Source organism: Epinephelus fuscoguttatus, linkage group LG8, assembly GCF_011397635.1.
Source record: "Epinephelus fuscoguttatus linkage group LG8, E.fuscoguttatus.final_Chr_v1".
In the NCBI taxonomy this organism is placed as follows: domain Eukaryota; kingdom Metazoa; phylum Chordata; class Actinopteri; order Perciformes; family Serranidae; genus Epinephelus; species Epinephelus fuscoguttatus.
In genome coordinates this window covers 4,310,583-4,334,697 of record NC_064759.1, presented here as the reverse complement: position 1 = coordinate 4,334,697, position 24,115 = coordinate 4,310,583, and the positions used below count along the sequence as shown (strand labels likewise).

Here is a 24,115-nt window from a genome sequence, read left to right as displayed (position 1 = left end):
GCTGTGCTGACAGTCAAGTTGAGAGACTTATCATCTGACTTATCATGTCTATGTCGTGCTGACGTTTTTAATGAAAGTCTAGTCTACTATTAGATGCAGAAGTGTGATCTTTTGTAAGGCTTTGATGTATTTTACATGGCATACATTCAATTTTCCATTAATCATCAAGCCTGGCATCAATAATTAACCAGAACATTCAGCAAAGCAGTCGAGACTTTGAAATGACTCAAGCGGTCAGAAGTGTTAATTAAAGATAAAAACAATTTCCATATTCTTACTGATATTTGTTCTTTTCGTGACAAACAAACACAAGATGCAGTTTTTATGCTTTCTACACCTATAGATGAAAATAAAAACTTCAGCCACAACAGTCCCTCCCACCTCACTCCGAGGCTACACTTTATCTCTTCCCACCACACCTCGGTTAAACTGTCTGGATCAGTTCTTCTACTAAAATCACACATAAAGTCACTGTTCCTCTTACTTCCCCTAGTTGTATCTCACTGTCCTCCTCACTGAAACTGATCAGCAAAACCACCAAAATCACTACCAGTGTCTGAGTTCAAGGATGATAACATCATAAACCATCAAAGGCCCGTCACATGCTCGCTGGTGCCGCACGATCTGATTTTATGGAGCATATCTGAGTGGTTTGGAGTGAAAATACAGAATGTGACTTCATGCAGCAATCTGTTGATCATGCTGATTTAAAAAACCTCTGAACTTTGTTTTATGCTGCCTTTAGCAGTCTGCATTTTTCTACAATTTAGTTCATATTTAGTAACTCTTGTACTTATCTTTCTGCTTTGATACTCTGTTAGGCACACGTTCACTTTATATCTTGCCTATTTTTAGTTTTTGACTGTTATCTAATACTCTGTTGTTTTAAAACTGGGACATGGAGTACAAGTGTTACTGAAGCACACATCAACTACGCTGAATGACTGGAGTATGCATTTTAAATAAAAAAACAGAGCCACACCCACAAGTCGTGTTATGTGTATCAGACAACACAGTTTGTTTGGATTGCAGGGCTCGAAATAGCTCATGCAGTTGCACAGCAGCATGTGAAATTTGAGCTGTGCACGAGGCTACTTGGTACAGAAAATATGTTCTGCAGGGCTGCCAATTCTCACGCATCAACCATTGACACTTTTTACACGCTCTCATGACACACATCCAATTTCTCACTTAGTGCAAAACTGACAGAGCAACAACTGCACTGTAAAACACTGCGCTCAAGTCAGATGCCACTTGGATTTTGAAGCACATCTATTCGTGCTGTTAGGGTATCCAAACTTGGAGCAGCCCAAAAGATGAAGACCACATTACAACAATATTTAAGTGTTGCTGAATATGTGACGTCACCAAAACAGCTTTGATAGTAAGTTTGCCGAGAAGGATTTCTGCTAAAAATGTTCCTATTAGGGCTGCCCCCCCGACCAAAAATCCTAGTTGACCAATAGGTGTCATTTAGGTCCATCAGTGGACTAGTCTCCTGCATGTTTCTGATATGAATGTAATGATGAAATGATATATGTTGGTGGTTTGAGTTGAAGGTGTGAGAAAGAATAGTATCAGTAACATTGTTAACACTGTGCTACATTACAGAGAAATACAAACCGTACTAATGAACCTTCATTAATATAGGCCTATATTTTATCTCCAAGTGCACGTCACACACTGAGCGAGCCGCCTGTTAATGACGCTGTGGGCTAATGGGCATGTAGCTACTTCCATGTTTCAGATGATACGTCATGTTTGTAGTCGACCAATGAAGATGAGTTTACATATCACCTTGGGTTCGTCCTTCACCTTCTCAAAATGATCCCACACTTTGGATTTCCTGCCCGACATGTTATTAACTGGCCTGTGGAATAACCGCAGGTACCAGCCTTGGAAATTAACCTGACTCCTGTCTGACTGCTGAGCGTGGACACTTCCTGTGTCTGTCCTTTCAAATTAAAGTCCCACATGGTCCAGTCATATAGGTTTGAATTTATTTTGACAAGGTGCAGCTCATAATAGAGTTTCACTTTTTTTTTGTTTGTTTGTTTTTAAATTCCGACTAAGTGACTCATGAAATCTTGCCGACTAATGACCTTTGTGGTTGACTAACATTTGGCCGACTATTAGGGGGGCAGCCCTAGCTCCTGTGACCATAACAAATGTGAAGAAGTTTAAATGCACAGCACCGAATAGGAAAATTCAGCTCAAATTAAAATGTCCTCATTTTTACACTCTAATAAATTTAATAGATTTAAGTTTTCCTGCAGAGTTTTCCTGTAATCTTCAATGCAATCCTATTCAGAGTGACTCCGACCATGACCGTGAAAAATCAATTTATTTCACAGTTAGTTATTTTCTGTGCTTTTTTTGAAAAATCAAATAAAAAGAGAAAGTGAACATAAATCACATTTTAACACAAGGACAACTTCCTTACATTTAAAGGTATAATATGTAGTTTTTCCACATAAATGTCTAATAACGACTACACCAATATTATATATTTTGTTTAGTAGTGTACTTCGATGATCAGAAATGTTTCCAACAATTTTTCAAACCCAGATAAATATGAAATACTAATAAAAGTTACGGACCGTGTCATTAGGTCACAATGGCGGCGTAACTCCAGTTACCATAGCCATTAAATGAAGGAGAAGAAGAAGAAGCAGACCAGATGAGACGTCAAAAAATGAACGTTACTGTTGCTAGGCTAAGCTAACTCGTCATGGATCATGATTATACATTGACGGTTGCTGCACCTTCTGACACTGAAGCTGTCCCGGTAAACAACCCGGTAAAACGGAAACGTACGGGTCAACCAAGCGATCCCAGAAGAATTTGGGATAAGAAGAGAGCTAAATCAAGGATAAATATTGGTGTGGCCTTTCCGAGATGGAGAGAGCTTCGTGAAAATCTAGGACTACAATTCGACGCCGACCTCGCGTGTGTTCTACTAGACAGGTAAGCAAACATCTGGCTGATGTTATCGAAATATTAATCATTTCCACCAGTGTATTGCAAGCACTGCTGTCCGCCGGGGCACCAGCTCTCCGGCCAGCATCTAACAACATCTAATGATAGGTTTCTATAATGCTGAGCTGATGCCAGTAAATTCACGGAGTGAGGAACGTCAGATCTGTATCTGTTATATGACTACAACTCCCATGATCCCACGCTACTTCGTGACATCATCCAACTCCGTCTTCTGTTATTGTTTTGGTTTGAGACCCCTAGAGGCAGAAAATTACATATTGCACGTTAAACTTCCATAAAGAAGAAATGACGCAGCAGACGATGTTGGATTTTTTTGGTCGGATGTAGCCAAGAGAGAAGGACAAATACAGCAAATGGTGCAGTGAAATTTTAAAAGCTCCATTCATCAGTGCTTTTCACAGAAAATAGTATTTTAGCCCTGGATTGTGAGGTTGACATGCTCTGCAGATCTCTGCACTGAAGCCACACAGTCAGGTTCCTGGACATTGACCAAGCTTTTAGCAGTGAGAGTCTAAAAGCACAACCTTACTTAGTGTGTGTGTGTGTGTGTGTGTGTGTGTGTGTGTGTGTGTGTGTGTCCTTCATAAATAAAGGTTTCAGTTTGAATGGCTTCACTTCTGAAGCCATTCAGAGAGAATCCCATTATAAGACTGAAGAGCAAACACCATGATGCGTCTCTCCTCTGCTGTGACCCTGATGGCAGCAGCTCATGGGCAGCGCCGCCCTCAGCTTTTCTTACAGCAAATTGAGAGGTCAAGGTCACTGATGATGGAGATGGAAATGTGCTGGCGCTCTCTGGCGAGCCCTTAGGGTCAAGCACAGAGTTGTGACCTCAAAGATGATCACACGATGATGCCCTTATGATGTACGCTGTGTAGTATGGACACAAACACACGCCATACAGATACATACAACCCTACAAGTTAAGTTTGCTCTTTTAAAACTTGTATTTATGGAGGTGGAGCTCTAACCCTTTTCAGATCCACTCTGACTTGTGTACTCTGCTATTTTTCCTTCCCACTGCTCTGAATTATAGTTCACAGCACTTTATCTGGTTCCCTCCAGTCGGCCCTAATGAACCTCGTTGCTGTGAGACGCCATGGTTACCACTGATCCACCATGTTTAACATAAATAGAGGGAAAAATATTTCCTAATAACACACTCTGATACAACGCCTCCACAAACAAGAGCCTCAAATATTACCAGAGTCAAATCAGCTCGACTGACGACAACAGCTGAACATTTTCAGCTTCCTAATGGTGACATTTATCACAGGACCACTCAACTGGATGGTGGTTCATTTGAAGGAGTTTTCACACTTGCAAAGTTGAGCATGACGAAATGAACTAATGAAAACAGCGGTGGCTGTTATATTTTAATATGAAGAAAAAATAAATCAACACTGCAACTAACAATTATTTTCATTGTTCACTGATCACTGTGCAGTCAGTCCACCACTTTGGTACAGATTGAAATATCTATTGGTGAGAATCCCGGATGCAGCGGAGGAGTGCGGACGTGTATTCGTGAGCTCTCGGTGGTAGGCTCTAGCATCTGCCTTTATCCTGATTTAACCTCTCATAAACTTGGACTGTATGCAAGAGGCGAAGCTATTAAGAACGCTTTTGTATGGCAAGCTACAATTTTCGACAGACAAAACGAAAGAAAACTACTCAAACTTCACGGCACTTGCAGGCGGTAACCACAAGAAACATGGCGGACGGGGAAAAGGAAACATCATTCAGCAAGCTTCTGGACGCTATTCAAGAAACTAAAGAGGACCTCACAAAACATATTGACAAAAAAACAGCTGACATACAAACAACACTAACGAAAATTGAATCCTCACTCTCCACCCTTTCGGAACAGGTCGAGGAGATAGAGACACGAGTGAGTGCAAACGAAGACGATATTAAAGATGCACGCGACCGGGTTGATAAAATGGAGAAACTGATAAAGCACCTCAAAGACAAAACTGACGACCTAGAAAACCGCAGCAGGAGGTCTAACATCAGGATACTGAATGTGCCGGAACAGGCAGAAGGTCAAGATGCTGTCGGATTTTTGGAAAAGTTTATACCACACATCCTGGGTAATGCTAACTTCACCTCACCCGTCACCCTGGAAAGAGCACACCGCATCGGGAAGAAGTCGGACAGACCGCGGCCCTCATCGCCAAGTTCCTGAACTTCAGAGATAAAGAGAAAGTCCTTCGGCTGGCCAGAAGTAAAGGAGAGATGACATACGAGAATAAAAAGATATCATTCTATCCGGATTACAGCGCAGACCTGCAGCGGAGGAGAGACGAGTTCCTTGACGTGAAGCGGGTGCTACGAGAGAAGGAGGTGGAATATGCGCTGATCTACCCAGCTCAGCTTCGCATTAAACATCTGGGATCCGTCAAGTTTTTCTCAACTCCAGCAGAAGCGCAACGCTTTCTTGAAAGAACTGTCGAGTGAGTAGCTTAAAGCTGACCAAAATGACTACAGTATACAGTCCACTGTTATAGACACTGATGAGAAGGATTGTGATTCCCACTTTTAACTTGAAAGGGGATAAAAGTGACATTAAGAAGATAAGGCTATATGATCAAGCTGTAATAATCCTGTTATCCTCACATGTTCAGAATAACTGGGACCATGACTGATGATAAACCTGCATCTGATTACAGATACATGGACAACTGTTCATTAGTCAATTATGACTGTACGTCCCAGATATATAACACTGTAGATCCTGCATGCAGGCTTATTAGCATGATGCTATATTTCATACCCGTGGTAGAATGGGATCACATTTTACTTAACTAACTTCTCTGTCCTTTATATATTTTTGTTTTATTTTTAACATCTTAAAATTTAAAACTTATATACAAACTGTTATGAGTGGCTAGTTTTAATTACAGCAGTTGCTGGAGCCACCACTGTTGGTTAAGAGTGTTACCTACCTACCTAATGTGGTTTTGTTACAGGGTTTTACTAGGCAGGTTTTTACTTAAACGCTTTTGGGGTTATGTATGGTCTCTCACTAAAACTCTAACTTCTACCTACACATATGTTCAGATTATTCTTTGGTCCATTATACCCATGGTCATTGTTTTACCACCTCTAAACTCAGTGCAGGACTACAACCAGACATCCTTAAAGATGAATACCATGACACTTATCCTGCTGAGACATCTATATGAAAAACTCATATTATGGGACAATTAACATGTATATCTTGGAATATTAGAGGGGTCAACTCACCAATTAAGAGGAAGAAAATGTTGACATATTTAAAGAGGCAGAATGTAGATATTGCCTTTATTCAGGAGAGCCACCTCACCGACACTGAACATTTAAAACTGCGTAGGGACTGGGTGGGTAATGTTTTCTACTCTTCCTACTCCTCAAAAGCAAGAGGTGTTGTCCTGCTCATTAATAAACATCTAAACTTTAAATTAAATTCAGTCGAAAAGGATAAAAATGGGATATTTTTGCTTGTAGACTGTGAAATAAATAGGAACAAGATATCTTTGGTGAATATATATGGGCCTAACTACGATGACCGTTGTTCTTTAACAACCTGATTATGAAATTGGCCACAATTGGGGGTCAATGTGTTGTGGGTGGAGACTTTAATTTGGTCTTAAACCCTTTTTTGGATCGATCATCACCCAAAACAACTTCATTATCAAAGGCAGCAACAGCACTAAATCAAGGTATGAAAGACATAGGCATAGTTGACGTGTGGCGAAATCTTTATCCAAACGGAAGAGATTTTTCTTTCTTTTCACCATCACATAATACACACTCTAGAATTGACATGTTCCTGGTGACACAAGATATGATGTCCACGGTGACAGAATGCTCCTATTTAGCAGCCACCTTCTCGGATCATAATCCTATCAAACTCTCCTGGATTATTAATACTCCACAGCCTATAACCCGCAGGTGGAGATTTAAAAATTACATGTTAAAAGACCCTGAATTTATCTCGTATATGACCACTAATATTGAAATATTTCTTGATGCCAACTCAAATTCCTCGCATGCCAACATTTGGGAGGCTCTTAAAGCCTATATGAGAGGTCAGGTATTATCATACAGTGCCTATAAGGTAAAAAAATAGAGAGACACTAACTAAATTGGAAAATGATATTAAAACGCTAGAACAGGACTACATTGCCACCAAAAAAGAGGAACTCCTTAACACACTAACAAAAACAAGGATGCAATATAATAATTTATGTACCAACAAAGAGGAAGCAGCTATGGCCAGAACTAGGTATCATTATTATGAATTTGGGAACAAAACAAGTAAACTCTTGGCCTGGCAAATTAGAAAGGAAACATCTGATAAATTTATACACTCGATATTAACAGAGGATGGCAGACTCCTCGACGATTCAGCATCCATAAATGCAGAATTCAAACAATTTTATGAAGATTTATATAAAACTGGGCAAGATGCTGACAATATTGGAGCAAAAAGGTTTATGGATGGAATAACCCTTCCCAAATTACATGATGAAGATAAAGAACTGCTTGATGCAGATATATCAGAAATGGAGGTTCTCCAAGCCATTAATTCTTTACAAAATAATAAGACTCTGGCCAGACGGCTTCCCTGCCGAGTATTATAAGGCCTTTTCGAAAAAATTACTGATCCCCCTCACGAACATGATTAAAGAAGCGTTTGAAAATAAAAAATTACCAGAATCATTGGAAATTGCAACAATTACACTGCTTCCAAAACCAGGTAAGGACAAACAGAAATGTAACTCATACAGACCGCCAGTCTCTTAAATGCAGATTATAAGATACTATCCAAACTAATTGCTCTCAGACTGGAAGATGTTATACCAAAGATAATACATGCTGACCAAACAGGCTTTGTTAAAAATAGACATGGAGCAGATAATGTGCGGCGACTGCTCCATATACTGAACGCTGCTCAGAAAATTCGAAATCCTATGCTAATAATATCTATGGATGCAAACAAAGCATTTGACAGGATTGAACCAAGCTTTCTTTTTCGGACACTAGAGGCTATGGGCTTTGGAGAGAAATTTACTCAGTATGTTAAAACACTTTTAACGCTCCTAAAGCTAATATTTTAACAAATGACGACTGTCTAACACTTTCTCCTTATCCAGAGGCTGCAGGCAAGGCTGTCCAAGCTCCCCTGTTCTTCGCGATTGAACCATTAGCCATCGCTATCCGCTCCAACACCTCCATAACCGGAATCAAATTTGGTACAAGTGAACATAAACTTTCCTTGTACGCAGATGATCTCTTATTATATATAACTAATCCACAGACATCAGTCCCCCCTCTATTGAAATGTTTCAAAGAATATAGTGCAGTTTCAGGATACAAATTAAATTATAATAAAAGCGAAATTCTACCACTAAACATACAGGACAACAATATTAGAGCTCTCACTGACCCGTTGAAATGGTGCAACAATGGTTTTAAATATTTGGGTATACAAATTGGAAAATCAGATGGGCATATATTTAAACAGAACTATATAAAATTATTGGAACAATCCAAACTTAACCTTCAAAGGTGGATGGATCTCCCACTGTCTCTCATAGGCAGGATTAATACTATTAAAATGAATATTTTGCCTAAGTTTATTTACCTATTTCAATGTCTCTCTATAAATGTCCCCAAGAGTTTCTTCAAAGAGCTTAACAAAATTATAACTCCTTTCATATGGCAAAAGAAAAGCCCCAGGGTCAAACTCATTTCTCTGCAGGCTCCATATTCAAGGGGAGGACTTAACCTGCCAAACTTTAGGAATTATTATCTTGCTTCTCAGTACCGTTCAATTTGGATCTGGCTGCATGCAGAGAACAGTGAGGTTAGATGGGTCCCAATAGAACAACATGAGATGAAGTCTATGCCTTTAAAGGATGTTCCATTTATAGGTACAAAAAAATGTTTAGCCACACTCACAAATAACCCAATAATACTGAACACATTTGCTGCCTGGCAAGAATCTCACTTACTTCTGGATACAAATATTTCTTTTCTTAGAAGGACACCTTTGTGGGGTAATCCCAATCTCTCACACCACATCTCTGACTCTGTGTTACGGGGGTGGAGGGATAGAAAAATCCAAACAGTTGCTGATCTATACATTAATGACACATTTGCTAACTTTCAGCAACTAAACGAAAAATTCAATCTTCCTAAATATAGTTTTTTTCAGATTCCTACAAATAAGAGACTGGGTTAAGGAGAAATCCAAGGAAACATTCCCAGATATACCAAAAGAAACTCCTCTCGAAACCCATTTATGTAATAAACTAGGCGGGTCAACAAAAGGAATAATATCTTCTATATATGGTATCATTAATGGAAAGTTACCTGTTTATGATAAAACATCTACAAAAGGAAAATGGGAAACAGACCTGGGCTGTGTTTATGAGGAGGTGGATTGGCATTACCTATTGGAACAGGCACAGACTGTGTTAATCTCCACAAAACATAGGCAAATTCAATTTAATATATTTCATAGGACATACTACACCCCTTACAGGTTACACAAAATTGACAGCAATATTTCCTCCAGATGTCAGAGATGTAAAGTGACCGATGGTGATCTTCTACACATGCTATGGAGTTGCCCAATGATAGAAGACTTTTGGAAACGTGCCATTGAACTAACCTCAAGGACAATAGGAATTCAAATTGAACAGGACCCAAAACTATGGATTCTGGGGGACACAACCTCTGTTAATGTGAACTACTATAAGAAATATTTTATTTTACTTGCAAGCACTGCAGTGAAAAAATGTATTCTGATTAACTGGAAATCTGAAAATTCACCAACAGTGAGACACTGGATTAATGAGCTCGTGTCTTACTGCACACCTGAAAAGATATTATATAATGTGAGAGGGAAGCATGCAGCCTTTGGAAAAATCTGGGCCCCCTTCATAGACATTCTGCCTTCTCTGGACTTGGTTGACCATGGTGGTGTGAGCCTTCCTGGACCGGCTTCAAATTAGCCCTCTGTAGATTCTTCTTGTATAACTTCCTTACTGATGTATTTGTTGCAAGTAGTATGTTGATTCATATACATATGAAGATGTACAGATGGGTGGATGTATAAACTGTGTAGGTATACTATAAATGAAAGGAAATCGAGAGCCATACAAGGGAGGAGGGTGGGGGGTGGGAGGGGAAAAGTTCCTTTTTTTTTTTTTTTTTTTTTTTCCTTTCTTTCACCTTCTTCTTTTTTGTTTCTCATTTTCTCTTGTGATGCTCAAAAATTATCCTTGTATGGTGTGTCTGTAAGGTTATGCATTTATGTATGTTTCCTCTGTAAATGCAGTTTAACCTATGGTAACAAACTGTACTGTGCACCATGAATATCCTATAAGAGCATCTGTTAATAAAAACAAATCTTTAAAAAAAAAAAAAAGAAATATCTATTGGTTATTGGATGGATTGGCATTAAAATGTGGTGACCAGTGCACTGACGATGAAGTCTTGGTCCAGATAACCATTGGCTACATCAGAACCCGCGAAATATTAGCTATTACACCCAGAGGTTAAAGTGTTGACAGACCGAAAGCTGATATTCCGAGATTTGTTTTGTGACCAAATACTGCCTCAGCTGTGCTTTGGTAAATATTATACCTGCTGAACGCCAGCATGTAGCATTGCCATAATGAGTGTTAGGCTTGGGCTGTTTCACGGTATTACGGTACACAATGTTATTTAGAAATCCCACAGTATGATTTTCAATATTATCAAAAATACAGACGCTCCTCTTCCGTTTAAACCTATTCGGAGATGCTGCAATGAGGATGTATTGTGCATCGTGCTCATCACGCATATTCATAACACTCACACTCATAACATTACAGGACTGTAAACAGCCGGCCAGCAGCTGCAGAGAGACCACAGGGAAAAACATCTAACTTGGTGCTTTTGTTTTGACGAAGGAATAAGTGATTGCTGGAACAGTAGGCAAGGCACGGCACATTTCATGCCCAAAGTGCTTTATAGACTGACTAACTAGATGACTAACAAGATGGCTGTAGGCTCTTAGTCTTGTTTCGCAAATAATCAATGAGTCGTTTGTTTTATTAAATGTAAGAAAACAGTAAAAACAATAAATAAATATATTCTAAAAATCATTAAAATTACTTAGAGCATAAAAAGATGTATTCAGGTTGCTTGATTTGCCTGAAGATACTCAGTTTACTTTGACATAAAACAAAGTAAAGCCTCAAGTTTGGAAAGAACCAGAGAATATTTGGCATTTTTGCTTGTGAAGTCATAATAAATCAACTATAAAATTGTTTTTCAATTAATTTTCTGTCAACCAGCTCATCAATTAATTAGCTGGTTACTAATAATTTCACTGAAACAATCAAAGTCCTGTAAGCCAAGGCAGAGTTTAGACTCTGATTTACGGTAACTTCTAAACGTGAACTTTACCAAAAGTCTATCCAATAAACAAGCTACTGAGTCCATGATGTAACCTCTGTGTACAAGCACTTGTTTGTTTCTAAGTGGGCGCACTGCACTTGAACATACACAGAACCAAACTACTGTAACTGTAACACATAGTAAACAAAGTGTAGGTGTGTTTGGACACTCATTTCTTGTTTTCGCCCTTTTCAAAATAAACCACAGAGTTAGAAACAATGCTAATTAGCCGGCAGATGCCAGTGCAGCCTGGGCTGGACTCCCCAGTGATCTGCACACTAATAACCCAGGGAGCGAGCTGCTGCTGCTCAAAGCCCCCGAGAGCACAGAGCGGCTGCTGACATGTCAGCCCTGTTAGCGAGGGCTCACTGCCCACCGCCAAGGCAACCGGCCAACCAGCTCCCATCAGAAGACAGATGAGGGCACGGAGAGCAAAGGCTCTGCAGAGAGAGCATCATAAATACAGGCTGGAGGCTGCGAACCCAGTGATCATAGCGAGACTGAGTGGAATCAAACACACTGAAAATGCAGAGAAAACACAACACAAATAAAGATGAGCTTTCTCTGCTCTGCTGTGACAAATGTGTCAGCGAAGACAGCAGGAAAAAACACTCATAGTTTGTTGATTAGGCCAATAATAAAAAGATTTAATTAATAAGAAACAAATTATTTTCAAAAAATGGATCATTTTACCTTCTTAAGAGACACCTTAATCACCTTGAACTGAGAAAATAACTGACACCTGGAGATAAATGCTATAAGTCGCAGACCAAAATGTGTGATGCAACTCACAATTATTTTTTATTACCAATCAATTGGCTAATTATTACTTCAGTTACTGAGTTATCTGGTCTATAAAATGCTTTTATTTTCCAACCAACAGCCCTAAACCCAAATATTTTGATTAAAAATAACTTTAAAAAAGAAAAGCAGCTTGAAAAATGACTTTAAACATCAAGCTATATCAAAACTGTTGTTAATTTTTTGACAACTAACTAACTGGTTATTAAACAAATTATTTCAGCACTGTATACAACGTGCCAATGAAATGATATAGTAGATTTTCTTAGCTTGTAACTTAGATTAAAAATATAAGCTGCATTCTGCCATAATGAATTCAAATGGGATGAATGAAGGAGCTACCTTATTATCACTGTAACTCACTCTGGTTTGTGGCCGTCTTCTTGAGTGCGCATGGACTGTGAGGAAGTATTTTAAGTGGTACATAATCATTTTCTTTTTCTGCAGCATGTCACGCTTTACTGAAACAAAAGACAGGAAGTAATTCCAGAGGGACGAAGGTGGGGAGTCTGCTGACATGAAGCTGTGTGAGAAGACCAATTAAAAAGGCCCACGAAAACCTGACAGCATCTGCGGGGATGAAATCAAGAGTCTGGATACAGCGCTGATGTCAGATTTGTAGTTATACATGCTGGTTCCATGGTTCCAGTCCAGTGTTTTGGGTTTTTTTTTAGAAATTGTCATAAATTACAGGCTATAAATGTATTTAACAGAACAAGAATTCTACATTAATAAAGAAATAATCCTAAGAAATAATTTAATGTTCTATCAAAACCAGTATTTGTCTTTAAAAGACAGAGACTGTTTCTGCAAGAACTTTTTTATATTCAGAACTAGCTACTACTAACAATACTTACAAGGCCTTTTCTTTTTTGACAAATACAATGTTTTCTTCTTACTGATGTTTGGCCATTGTTCTATTGGCTGTTTGGATGTTTTAACCGTGTACCTTTATACTGCAGGACAAGGCTCTTTAGTGGAGAGTGAAGGCTCTGTAAATATAGCTGTGCCCTTATTCTGTGAGATTACTTTTAAATTGACACCTTGAATAACATTCTCAATAAAGATTTCATTTCTCAAAATTAATTGATTGTTTGGTCTCTCAGGGTGCTTTCAGTCCTAGAGTTGGTTGGTGTTCTCACGGCAGCATTTACAAGAGGACCAGATCAAATGCCTTGTGTGAGAAACCTGCTCTTGATTGGTCAGAATTCCCATGTGGGAAAAATCCAGGAAGTAAAGCAAACGTTGAAGAAGAGTACACTTGCAAGATAAATGTGACACTTTCTAATGTCACAATGGAGGGACAACTACACAGGTTGATTTTAGCGCTGCTCATCGTGGACTATATTGCTGTCATTGTTCATTTTAGTCAAAGCATACAGTTTGAAAACGAGGCAAACGCGACTCCAACTAGAAAACAATGTTTTGATGCATTGGATGTGCTGAATGTGCATATTAAGGCAATACAGGAGGAGGTGCACATTAATAATCCTCCAGGACTGTAACATGCTCATGTTTAACCCAAACAATGTGTCATGTGACTGCAGTTGCTTCACATCCAGGTCGGAACACCTTCTCACCACAAACCAACTGCACCAGAGTTCCTTTGTGATCGGACTGAGACCACCTCTTCAAGAAGGTCTCGGTCCGGTTGCAATTGCTGTGTTCACACCTGCCCAAACAACCCGCACTGAGGGGGCAAACAAAATTGACAGGAAACAGGACAGGTGTAAAAGCAGTCCTCAGAGTCCACTGTGACATTTTCAAATGTTGTTTTCTCCGACCAAAAGTCCAAAGCCAAAAAAGATTCGGTCTATTATCATAAAAGAGTTAAAAATCTTGCAAATATTTACATTTGAGAAGCTGAAACCAGTGAATTTTGGCTTATTCTGCTTTAAAAAATGTACTTAAAAAAATAAATGATCAAAATTGTTGCAGATGAATTTTATAGCGACTGCTCGCTGCAGCTCTATACTGAATATTCAGAGGTTCATAGAGAAACACTATGAACTGTTTGATGCATAAAAGACTTCACAGGACGATCATGCAGCAGAGGTCTGCAGAGTTTGACTGTGGTTTGCTGCAGTGTATTTAATTCCTGTGTGTTTGACACAGTTTGCTTAAGGCTGCTGGTGTCCAGAGATCAGGATGTTCTCCTAGTTCTCCAGTATTACTTCCCTTCTGGAGCTGCTGTGACAGACTTTTTCTACAATACTCCTGATGAGTCAGTAGAACACTGTATTTCTATAACTGCAAACTCTCTGTCCAAAGGTGTCAGTGAACGAAGAGTTTCAAAGCCACATCATCCATATTGGTCAGTATATAACAAAAAGCATACTGACACTATGTTTGCACATGCACACACATTACCATCCTAATCATTATTCCAATTACGTTAACATTAATTAAAGTAACTTTCTAATATCTCTGAATGCAGACTACTTAGTTAGAAAAATGTAATTCTGTTTTCCACTGACAGCAGCAATAGCTTCAAGTGTGTCCACCCCTCAATCATGTTTAATTATCAAATGCGTATGTCAAATCATGAATACATGATGGCATATAAATGCCAGGTATTCATGTAATTTCCCTGCCGATCCTCTGAGTTCTTGAGATAACAGCTTTGGGAAATGGAGCCATTATCTCAAGATGGGAAGACGATTACGTCGGTATCTGTGGGATTTAAAATGCAGGACAACATGACTTTCTGCTTCAATAGTGCGCTGTTCTATAGGGCGACATCTGTCTCTTTAGTTGTTAAATAAATGTTCCACTGTGTTCACCAGCTAGTCATTAATTATGTCTGTCTGCTGCTCAGCAGGTAGAGCGTGGTGTCTTTTTTATATTTTTTCTCTGAAAATGACGCCATTAGAGCGCAGTGAACAGAAAACAGATAAGCTGTGGCCAGACAGATAAACAATGTAAAGCTGAGGGGAGCCGCAGATTTCAGATTTGTAGACAGACTGTATTAAATGGGTTCTACTTACTTTGAATGAGGTAATCAGGTATAATATCTAAAGCTAAAATCTGTAAGTGGGTTATAGCTTTGATCATCCGACAATCTAATGATTAGCATCCAGGTAAATGTCCACAGTAACAGGGTTGGGCACCAAACTCTGTACTTATAAGGGTACTAACTGAATTCCATCTGTACTACCGCGCAAAATTCGCGTTAAATGAATCTGTGCCAAATTTTGGTTCCCAAGGCCCCATATACACTGTGCGATTTTGGGCTGTCCCTGACAAAAGATGACCAACGTCAAAGAAACCAGTGGTCCTACGTCGCACAGTGAGAGAGGTTCAAGGATGGCCGTTGTCACCGTCTGTGACCAAAGACAGCCTGGGATAAAATTCTGACAGTGTCAGAAATTTGGGATGACCATCTCACTGTGTGACTGCTGTTATCAGCTTTGCCGACAAACCAACCAACAGAAATGCAGCATGAAATGATGCACTGATCAGCACTAAACCCAAACAGACAGACGGACAGCAGCCCACCATGGAGGCAAAACACGCTAAAAGAAATGTGTGATTGTATAAAGAAGGACGAAGCGTTGAAAGAAATAGCAGCGAACACACACCGCAGTGTATAATTCCCACAAAATTTAAGGTTATTTCGCACAGTGACCCTCTACGTTGAGCTTCACAGTTGGAGAAGCAATAAACCGTGCAGTATCCGTGCACACTCAGTATGGGAAGCTATCGGATTGTATGTCGTAGCCTGCGATTCAATAGGCGCTGTCATCGTACAGTCTGCATACATCAAACCTGATGTCGTACCCAAGTTTATTAGATCCACATCGCACAGTGTAGCTTAAACTTAACTCATAAGATTGCTAAAATATCTCACAGTCTGTAAGAGGCTTTAGACTGCACCTGGGTGAGAATGTTAGGCTCAGACATGGGGCAGGAGCAATGTGAAGCGCCGTAAATCTGGGAAGCCACCAGCAGAACTCCATAGCCGGTACTTTGGCTCTGGGGCACTTTGTGGCAGAGACAACAGAGCTCTGCAGAGAAAGAAAGCACCAAAGTGCCCTGAACCTAGGAAGCCGGCTACGCAGCTCCGCTGACTTCCAAGGGAGCTGAAACAATTACTGCACCACATATATTTGCAGTCTATCTGGTCTGTTTTCTTTTCTTTTTTTATTTTAGAAATAGTCAGGTATCACTGCTGTTTGTGACTGTTCTTTTAAATTACAAACTGTTTCCACATATAAGGAAGCAGACAGACAGACAGACAGACAGACAGACTCAGCTCTATATGTGATTAGAAAGAGAAGAATCCCTCGTTGGCTGCAGCTTGTTCAAAAACTTCATTTAAATTATCAGCCTATAGACAGTGAAATACCGAAAAAAGGTTCCTTGGGTACTGGTACAAAATTCGAGGTACCTTAATCGATACTCGTTCAAATGTGAATGGTCAGAAGCAATTATTTATTAGTATTAGGTTGGCAGTTGGTGTCAGTTTCCTGCCTTTGGGACAGGTTGGGTTTGTCAGCCAGCTGGAGAGTGATGCTCCACCCTCTGTGGAGCTAACCTCTACCAGCTGCTCTATCATCTGAAAAAGCACTCAATCATCCAGACGGACAGATGTAGACGAAACTGAGCCAGGTCAGAGCCAAATATTTCATGTGTCACACACATGATCACCAAATTAGTCCTGGAGGAGTTGCAGATGTGCCCAGGGTTCAGTGTCTGAAGGGTCAACTGCAGCAGTGCAACTAACAAACAGACATTTACACATCTGTTATTTCATGATAATCTAAATTAGTGTTAATTAAAGTGGAAACAGAGAAACGTTTTGAGGCTGTAATTCTAGATAAATTAGTTGGGATGCATTTAAAAGCAGCTACTGATTTTTATACAACTTATTTAAAACAAATCAAGTATTTGTTTTTCCATGGTGAACTGTATGTTTGCTTGTATACACACTGCACATTTCTACTACATTTTTTAAGCCCGGAAGTCCCTTGAGATAAATTATGTGGCCAAAATGGCAGCGGAGAGATCAGGCAGTTACATGTATTCAAATTGTTCATTAAAAGTGTGCCGACTGAGAACCGCGTCTATTGTATGCATATTAAGTGTCAAGTAACACTCCAGGAAACTTCACAAATAATTATAAGGAACAGTAGCACCTGTAAATTGATGCTTTAATCAAACTATGACTTTCTTCAGTCAATATAATGACATAATATAATGAAAAATGCCTCCAACAATCACCAAGAGACTAAGGTGAAATTTCAAATGTCCTGTTTTGTCTGACTGATGATCCAAAACTCAAAGACATTAATTTTACAACGATGTAAAATAGACAGAAAAGGCTGGAATCAAAGAATATTTAGCATTTTTTCTTGATAAACGACCTAAATGACTTATCAGTTGTAAAACGTCAAGTATAGGTCTCTATAGGTAACATCAGGCTGAAATAATCTGCTCCCAGCATGCACATCGATTTAAAAGCTCAAACACAGCCAACTCTCATCCATTAGTCTTTTTGTACTGCAGGTACTGAACCGCTTGAATCCACTGCCACAAACAACTACCCTGACTCCATCAAGTACAAATGATAAGAAAGTGCTGCACGGAAATAAGAGAGAAAGTCAGACAGAGAACAGCTTGGTTACTTTTGGTAATGCTCAGCTGGAGTTTGTGGTCCTGAATGCCAATGACGTTGAGGCGAGCGGCTCTGCTACCTTGGGTTACAGGGACAGCAGTGGCTTTAGATGAGCCCAATGATTAATTCATAAGGAGTGCTGTCCGCTCTCTCAGCTTACAAGGTCCACTCACTCACTGCCGGGACGGAATCTGATTAAATAAAGAAACAAAAAGGAAATACGGCACTTTGTTCTCTGTAACAGGTGAGACAAATATTTCACACAACAACAGGTGGAGGAGGGCACAAGTGAGTTTTTGTTGGCCACAGCCATTGTCCTTGAGAGGAAGGGACGGACATCATTAACATGACTCAATAAAAAGACACAAACTTTGTGACTCTATTCCTTCAAGTGCAAGTTTTTGTTAAAGTTATTCAATGTCTCAAAAGCATCTAGGGACAAAGATGATCTGTCAAATTTTCATCGCAACAGATCCAAGGTATCTGGAGGTCTGCACGTCTTCAGATTTAAGACAACTCCTGGTTAGCAACATCTAATAACAACATTTCCACTGCAAACCCTCTGATTATAAGAATTACCACTCTCTGTAACTGTGAATCAAACAATGCAAAAACTCTGGATTGATGTATCACCTAAATGATCAGTGATCCAATGTCATCGATGCAAAGTGAAAACATCAATCCATATCATCATCTTTAGGATATGCCTTTATTTTGAAAGTCTGCATCACTGTCAAACAGCAGCAGGCAGATGGCAAGCAGTCAAGAGAAAGACGATGAGGATAACGTTATATACTCGAGATTAAATCAGCAGAGTGGAAATATTTTGGATTTCTGAGAAAATATGAGTCAACTGACAGAGCACGTGCCGTAGGGAAACAATGCCGTTACGAAATAAAACTCGACTTAACGCTACCTGCGTGGCCAGCACCTCGCTACGCTAACCTCTCACTACAGCAACATTAGCTGCTCTGTTTCAACAATGTCAGGCTGAGCAAACGTGCACGCAGGCTGAAATTCAACCGAGCTGTTCTGTCGGGAGAATCAGTGACATAAACCTATGGTGAGTTAAAAAACAATAACAGTATTAGAGTCTGCTAGCCACTAGGCTAATTTATGCAGTGTCAACATGCTTTAACTAATAAAGGTGACTAGCAAAAAACAATTTTTTTTATTACTGAGCTGAATTTGATACTTGGTGTTAGTCCATGTTTTGTGGCTGCTGGGAGAAGTTTGCCTTCAAGGCTTTAAGCCAGATATTCCTTAAGTTTTAGGGAGCAGATCATGTGTTGGGTTAAAATGAAAAGATTTCTTGCACAAAGTTTCCTCTGACTGAAAGCCCTGAAGGTATCCCACGTGCTGTTATAGGTCTGCGAGTGGAGTCAGTATAACATAAACTTTACTGCCCTTAAGCAGTTACTATTACTTCCATTATTCATGTATTGTTTTTATCTTCTACGGCTAAAAGCAAAAAAGAAAGATGTGGCAGCTTCTTCTGTAACAGACTGTGTTAAATGGGCAGATAATATCATCTCATATCGATCGCAGGCCCCTAAATCACATCAAAACGAAGTCATATCATATCGTGGCAGATTTTGTAATATCAGCAAATATCATATTGTGATGAAACTGGTGGTTTACACCCCGACAACGTGGCTGTAGTCTCTTTAGAGTAATAAGGCTAGGAGAAATAAAAGGTACCTAAATGTGACTCATCATCCTTTTATGTGACAAAGTCAATGAAAGAATATCAATAAAGTTTTTGTGGCAAATATAATTAAAGCACAACACAGCCTGATAATGTAAGATATCAGTGTGGTGATGCGTTGGTGATAAAAATGCAACATGTCTGACACTGAACTATAAGAAAAACCCTGCAGGTATTTACAGTATGTAAACCCATTGTGTCAAATATAAACCCATGCCAACTTCACAGCTGTTAAACTTAAAATTCTGACTGTCAAAGCAACAATTTTCCCCCTTCATAATTGTTCTAGTTGTCATGAAAAGTCCTTAACTTTGTCTTGCAGACACCTGGAAATTCTGCAGCTAATGACCTCAACATGCTAACTGGAAAAGGGAGGGGAAAAGCCACAGACCTGTTTGACCCAGAGAAAACCTAACCAGCTTAATGACAACAGGGACAGTTCAATCTGGGAAGTCTGTTTTTGTTTACAGGAAAGATGTCCAAGATATTTGTGAAGGCGCACTGGTGAACTAGTTACCCATAAACAAAAAGAGGATGCAGGGTTTTCAACTCTTGCGGTACCACACTGGGGCGAAAGGGAAGCAATGAGTCAGTCGCTAAAGGGAGCGAGCCATGATGACAAAGACGGGGAGTCAAGAGAGAAAGAGCGTTTCTCTGGGCTGTAAACAGAAACCGCAAACAACAAGGGCAGCCATTTATCCTGAGGGGGTGATGTGAGGGCAGATGGTGTCGAGGCTGAGGCAGTGTCATTGTCCCTGCCTTCCCTGCTGGTATGTTTCTGTGCTGGAGCTGCTGCACTGTCTTGGATGAGCCTACAGAATGTAACACAACCTGTTCTTGACAAAATGTCATTATCTATAAATATGTGCAACCCTGGATCTATGTAGACAGGTCTGCATCAGCTTTACACTTGACACTGCAATATTTGCTCAGGATATTTCCATCATAGAGAAGTACAAGGCAGCTGCTTCCGTGAAATGTTGTCCTGCCTCCAACTCTCAACAAAACCCTAACAGGTGTCTTCATTAAAACTATTTCCTAACAAGCATTGCACTTGGTGGATTTCTGTGATGTGTAAATGCAATTGCAGCATTAAACTGAAGTAATGGTGCCATTGTAATCAGCACAGTGCATCAGTAAAGGTGCTGCTTAAACTGCCAAAGAGGAAGAGAGAAGAGCCGTCTGTTTTTTGGTTGGACCGCAGAAAAGTCGGGGTCAGCCCTATGAACGTGAAAGTCTGTCACTCACTGACTGTGACGTTTATGATCACCTTGCGCCATCTTGTACTGCGCCTACAATACCGGAGTGTGTCTGTTTACACTGGTGAAATGTAAGGATATACTTTTTTAATCAACTCTTTTCCAACTTTAGCAAATACAGTACTAAAGTAATAAAGTATCTATCTATCTATCGATCTACAAAACGTTCTGCTGAACACACACAGTAAGAAACTGGTTATAATTATCATGTCAGTCTGGGTCATATAGAGTGCGCCAGGGCTGACGTCAAAACCCGGAAGTTTAGCATCGCGCTGGTTCCCGGAAGAGAAAGTGAAAGTGAATGTGATTTTTGCATTGCGTTTTGGATTATGTCAGAAAATAAGCTCTGTGGCTAACACAAGTTTATGATACTTACAGGTTACAACGTTAAATACGGATCCGGACACCGACGGAGCCTTCTGTCCGTGCTCCACGTTCATTTCGTCCGTATTTCTGCATGTTTCCATAAAGCTTACGGATACAGGCCAAACGGAGCAGTACCACCGGAAACCGTGGGGGCAGTGTTGCTGTCACTACCCGATACGTAGCTCTAGTGAGACACGAAGAAGAAATAACAATGGCGGAACTTTTTCGCCTGAAACGCTGAAAATAAAATAAAAGAGGGAGACAGGTTTTTCCCTTTTCATCTTATTTTGTCATATTTCTCCCTCTCCCCTCTCTGGGAGCGTCCGACCTCCCGCTGCCCGCTCCAGTTTCAAAGAGGGAGCACGCCCGCCCTCCCAGCCCCGCACATACCCCTGAGGCTCGTCTCGCCGAGCGGGCGGGCGGGCTCCGCTCCGCTCCCAGGGCCGACCCTCGCGCCCTCCGACTGGGGTCCTTCTGTTTATGTCTTTTATGCAAGAGGTACATTATCAATATCTCCTCCACAGTCGGCATGTTTGTTTTTGAGTTTGTTGTTGTAATAAACTTTTGACTCTGGGCTGCCCCCTGGTGGATATATTGGTTAACATCCATGCCAACGTAAAGGACGCATGGAAGTATGTGGGCAGTGACGGTAACATCATTTGAAATGGACGTATACATTTTCGTACGTAAAGGGAGCATAAATGGGCCTTAAAGGCGATCGCCAGAAATAAAAAGCTAACGTTAGGCTTTAACGGACTATATGACTACTCCACGGTTGCATGGCTCTTGACGTCACCGCCACTAAGCTTTCAACTGATTTCAGCCGCTTTATTTTAAAAACATTGTATAATGAGGAAATCGGACTGTTTAAGCTAAATAAGAAGCTGTAGTGGCGGACTGCCAGCACTCTCGCCTGTTTGGGGTGATGATGTTTAATGTCCCCGACAGGGTTTGTAGTCGTATTGAGCAGCTTGTTAGCAACCGCCTTTTTTACGACACGTAAAAGCTTCAAAATTCACAAGTAGAGTATTTACTGACGTGTTTTATGTCGTAGAACAAAACCTGAAACTCGCTTAAGCTTTTGTTAACCACAGACCTTATTTGAGGCATTTTAAAAAAAATCCCATTCAAAAAACGTGTTGACTTTTAGACGAGAGAACCGGAAGTGCTAAAAGCGCTAACAGAGTTCCGGGTTTACTGGCACACTCTACTGATCACACATATATGACAGATTTTACTGACACATTTAGAAAATATTTCTTTGTAATGAAACCGACACCTTCGCTTTTGGCTGAGTTGTGTTTCAAAACAACACTACAGCTTTTTCATTTCAGGGGTATTAAGGGATCCAGAATTATCAATCCGCCTGATGACTGCAGCTTCAGCCACAGGTGCTCTTCCTGTGCACATTTGTTTTCCATCTCCATCACTAGCAGCCATAACCTTTGAGGACAATACATTTTTCATTAAGAGAAAATTACTTTTTCTTTCCAGTGTGTAAGCAGCACTATCCTCAGTTCACCAACTGGAAGGAGATGATTACAGCGAGGCAAAGTAGCATGGGAGTGAAAACAGAAAAGGAATTATTGTAGCTTTGAAGGTTTTTTTCATGTTATCACGCATGAAAAGACCCAAAATGGACACTGTAAGCGGACTACTTGATTACTTTATTTGTAAAGGAAAGATTCTGTCTCAAGCTTTTTGATCCATATAAGAAGATCACTACAACCCTGAGCACTTAAAGTGGTTTCCACTGCAATAATGTCCTAACAAAAAAGTTTAAGTCAGAGAAACTTGTTCAACATCTAATGTATACTTCGTCGGAGATCTATACAATTGGCACACACCCAAGATCAGTGTCATCAATTCAGTATCTGACCAAATGTCTCCCCTTCTGTTCCTGAGATATGATGTAAGTAATGGCCAGAAAAGTGTTTTTGCAGAACATTATGATGTCACAGAGAAGCTGACCTTTGACCTTTTGGATATACGGTGTCATAATTTCATCATTTTATCCTGTTAGACATTTGTGTGAAATTGTGTCATAATTAGCATCTGAACTCTTGAGTTACAGCTAAAGACATGTTTTATAAGGTCACACTGACTGTGACCTTTGACCACCAAATTCTAATCAGTTCATTCTTGAGTGCAAGTGGACGTTTGTGCCAAATTTAAGGGAAACTCCCTCAAGGTCTTTTTGAGATATTGCACTCAGAAAAATGGGACTGACGAACAGACAACCTGAAAACACAATGCCTTTGACCACAGCTACTGCCAGCGCAGAAGCATATAAAATCGACCTGCAGAGCAGGTTCAGGTAATAATAACTTGTTCATACCAAGACAAAGACCCAGTTTACACGTTATTAATATGTGAAATGTGATCTGGATATGTGACATCCGATCCACTGGTTATTTACGTCTGGTATTAAAATGTGTTCTCATTATGGACTTGTTATGTGCTATTTATTCTTTGGATGACAGCCTCTTATTGACTCACACCATTAAAGCTACACTGCTAGCGTGGCTACAAACAGGTTTTCCCAGAGTTGCTGCTCTTGCGTGAAAGAGGAATAAAGAACATTACTGCACTGTGAGGGGATTACCTTTCACACTATGTCAGGTAATTTTGGATATGCACGCTCAGTGTGACTGAAATGAAACGGGACAGTCCTTGATGAGAGAGATTCTCCTTGCTGCAACATGTCAACACCATCCTGTCAGTCTATACGCAGGATTACACACAGCCGGTGTGTGAGTATGAGCACAGATAAAAGGATTGGAGGTTAATCTGTTGTGAGAGGTGACAGTGTGTAAACTGAACCAATGGGCCTACCTGTTATCCTACCTGGAACAGTACTTTTTAAAAAAAAACAGATTACCAGGCCGTTACACAACAAATGACACCAGACACACAAATCTGGTG

At 40.1% G+C, this 24,115-nt stretch overlaps 1 protein-coding gene across 1 annotated transcript in view; it reads right to left on the bottom strand.

Annotated features, from left to right (window-relative positions):
* plekhf2 (pleckstrin homology domain containing, family F (with FYVE domain) member 2) overlaps window positions 1–24,115 on the bottom strand; it is a 50,011-nt gene that overhangs the window by 6,045 nt on the left and 19,851 nt on the right. The window lies entirely within an intron of this gene.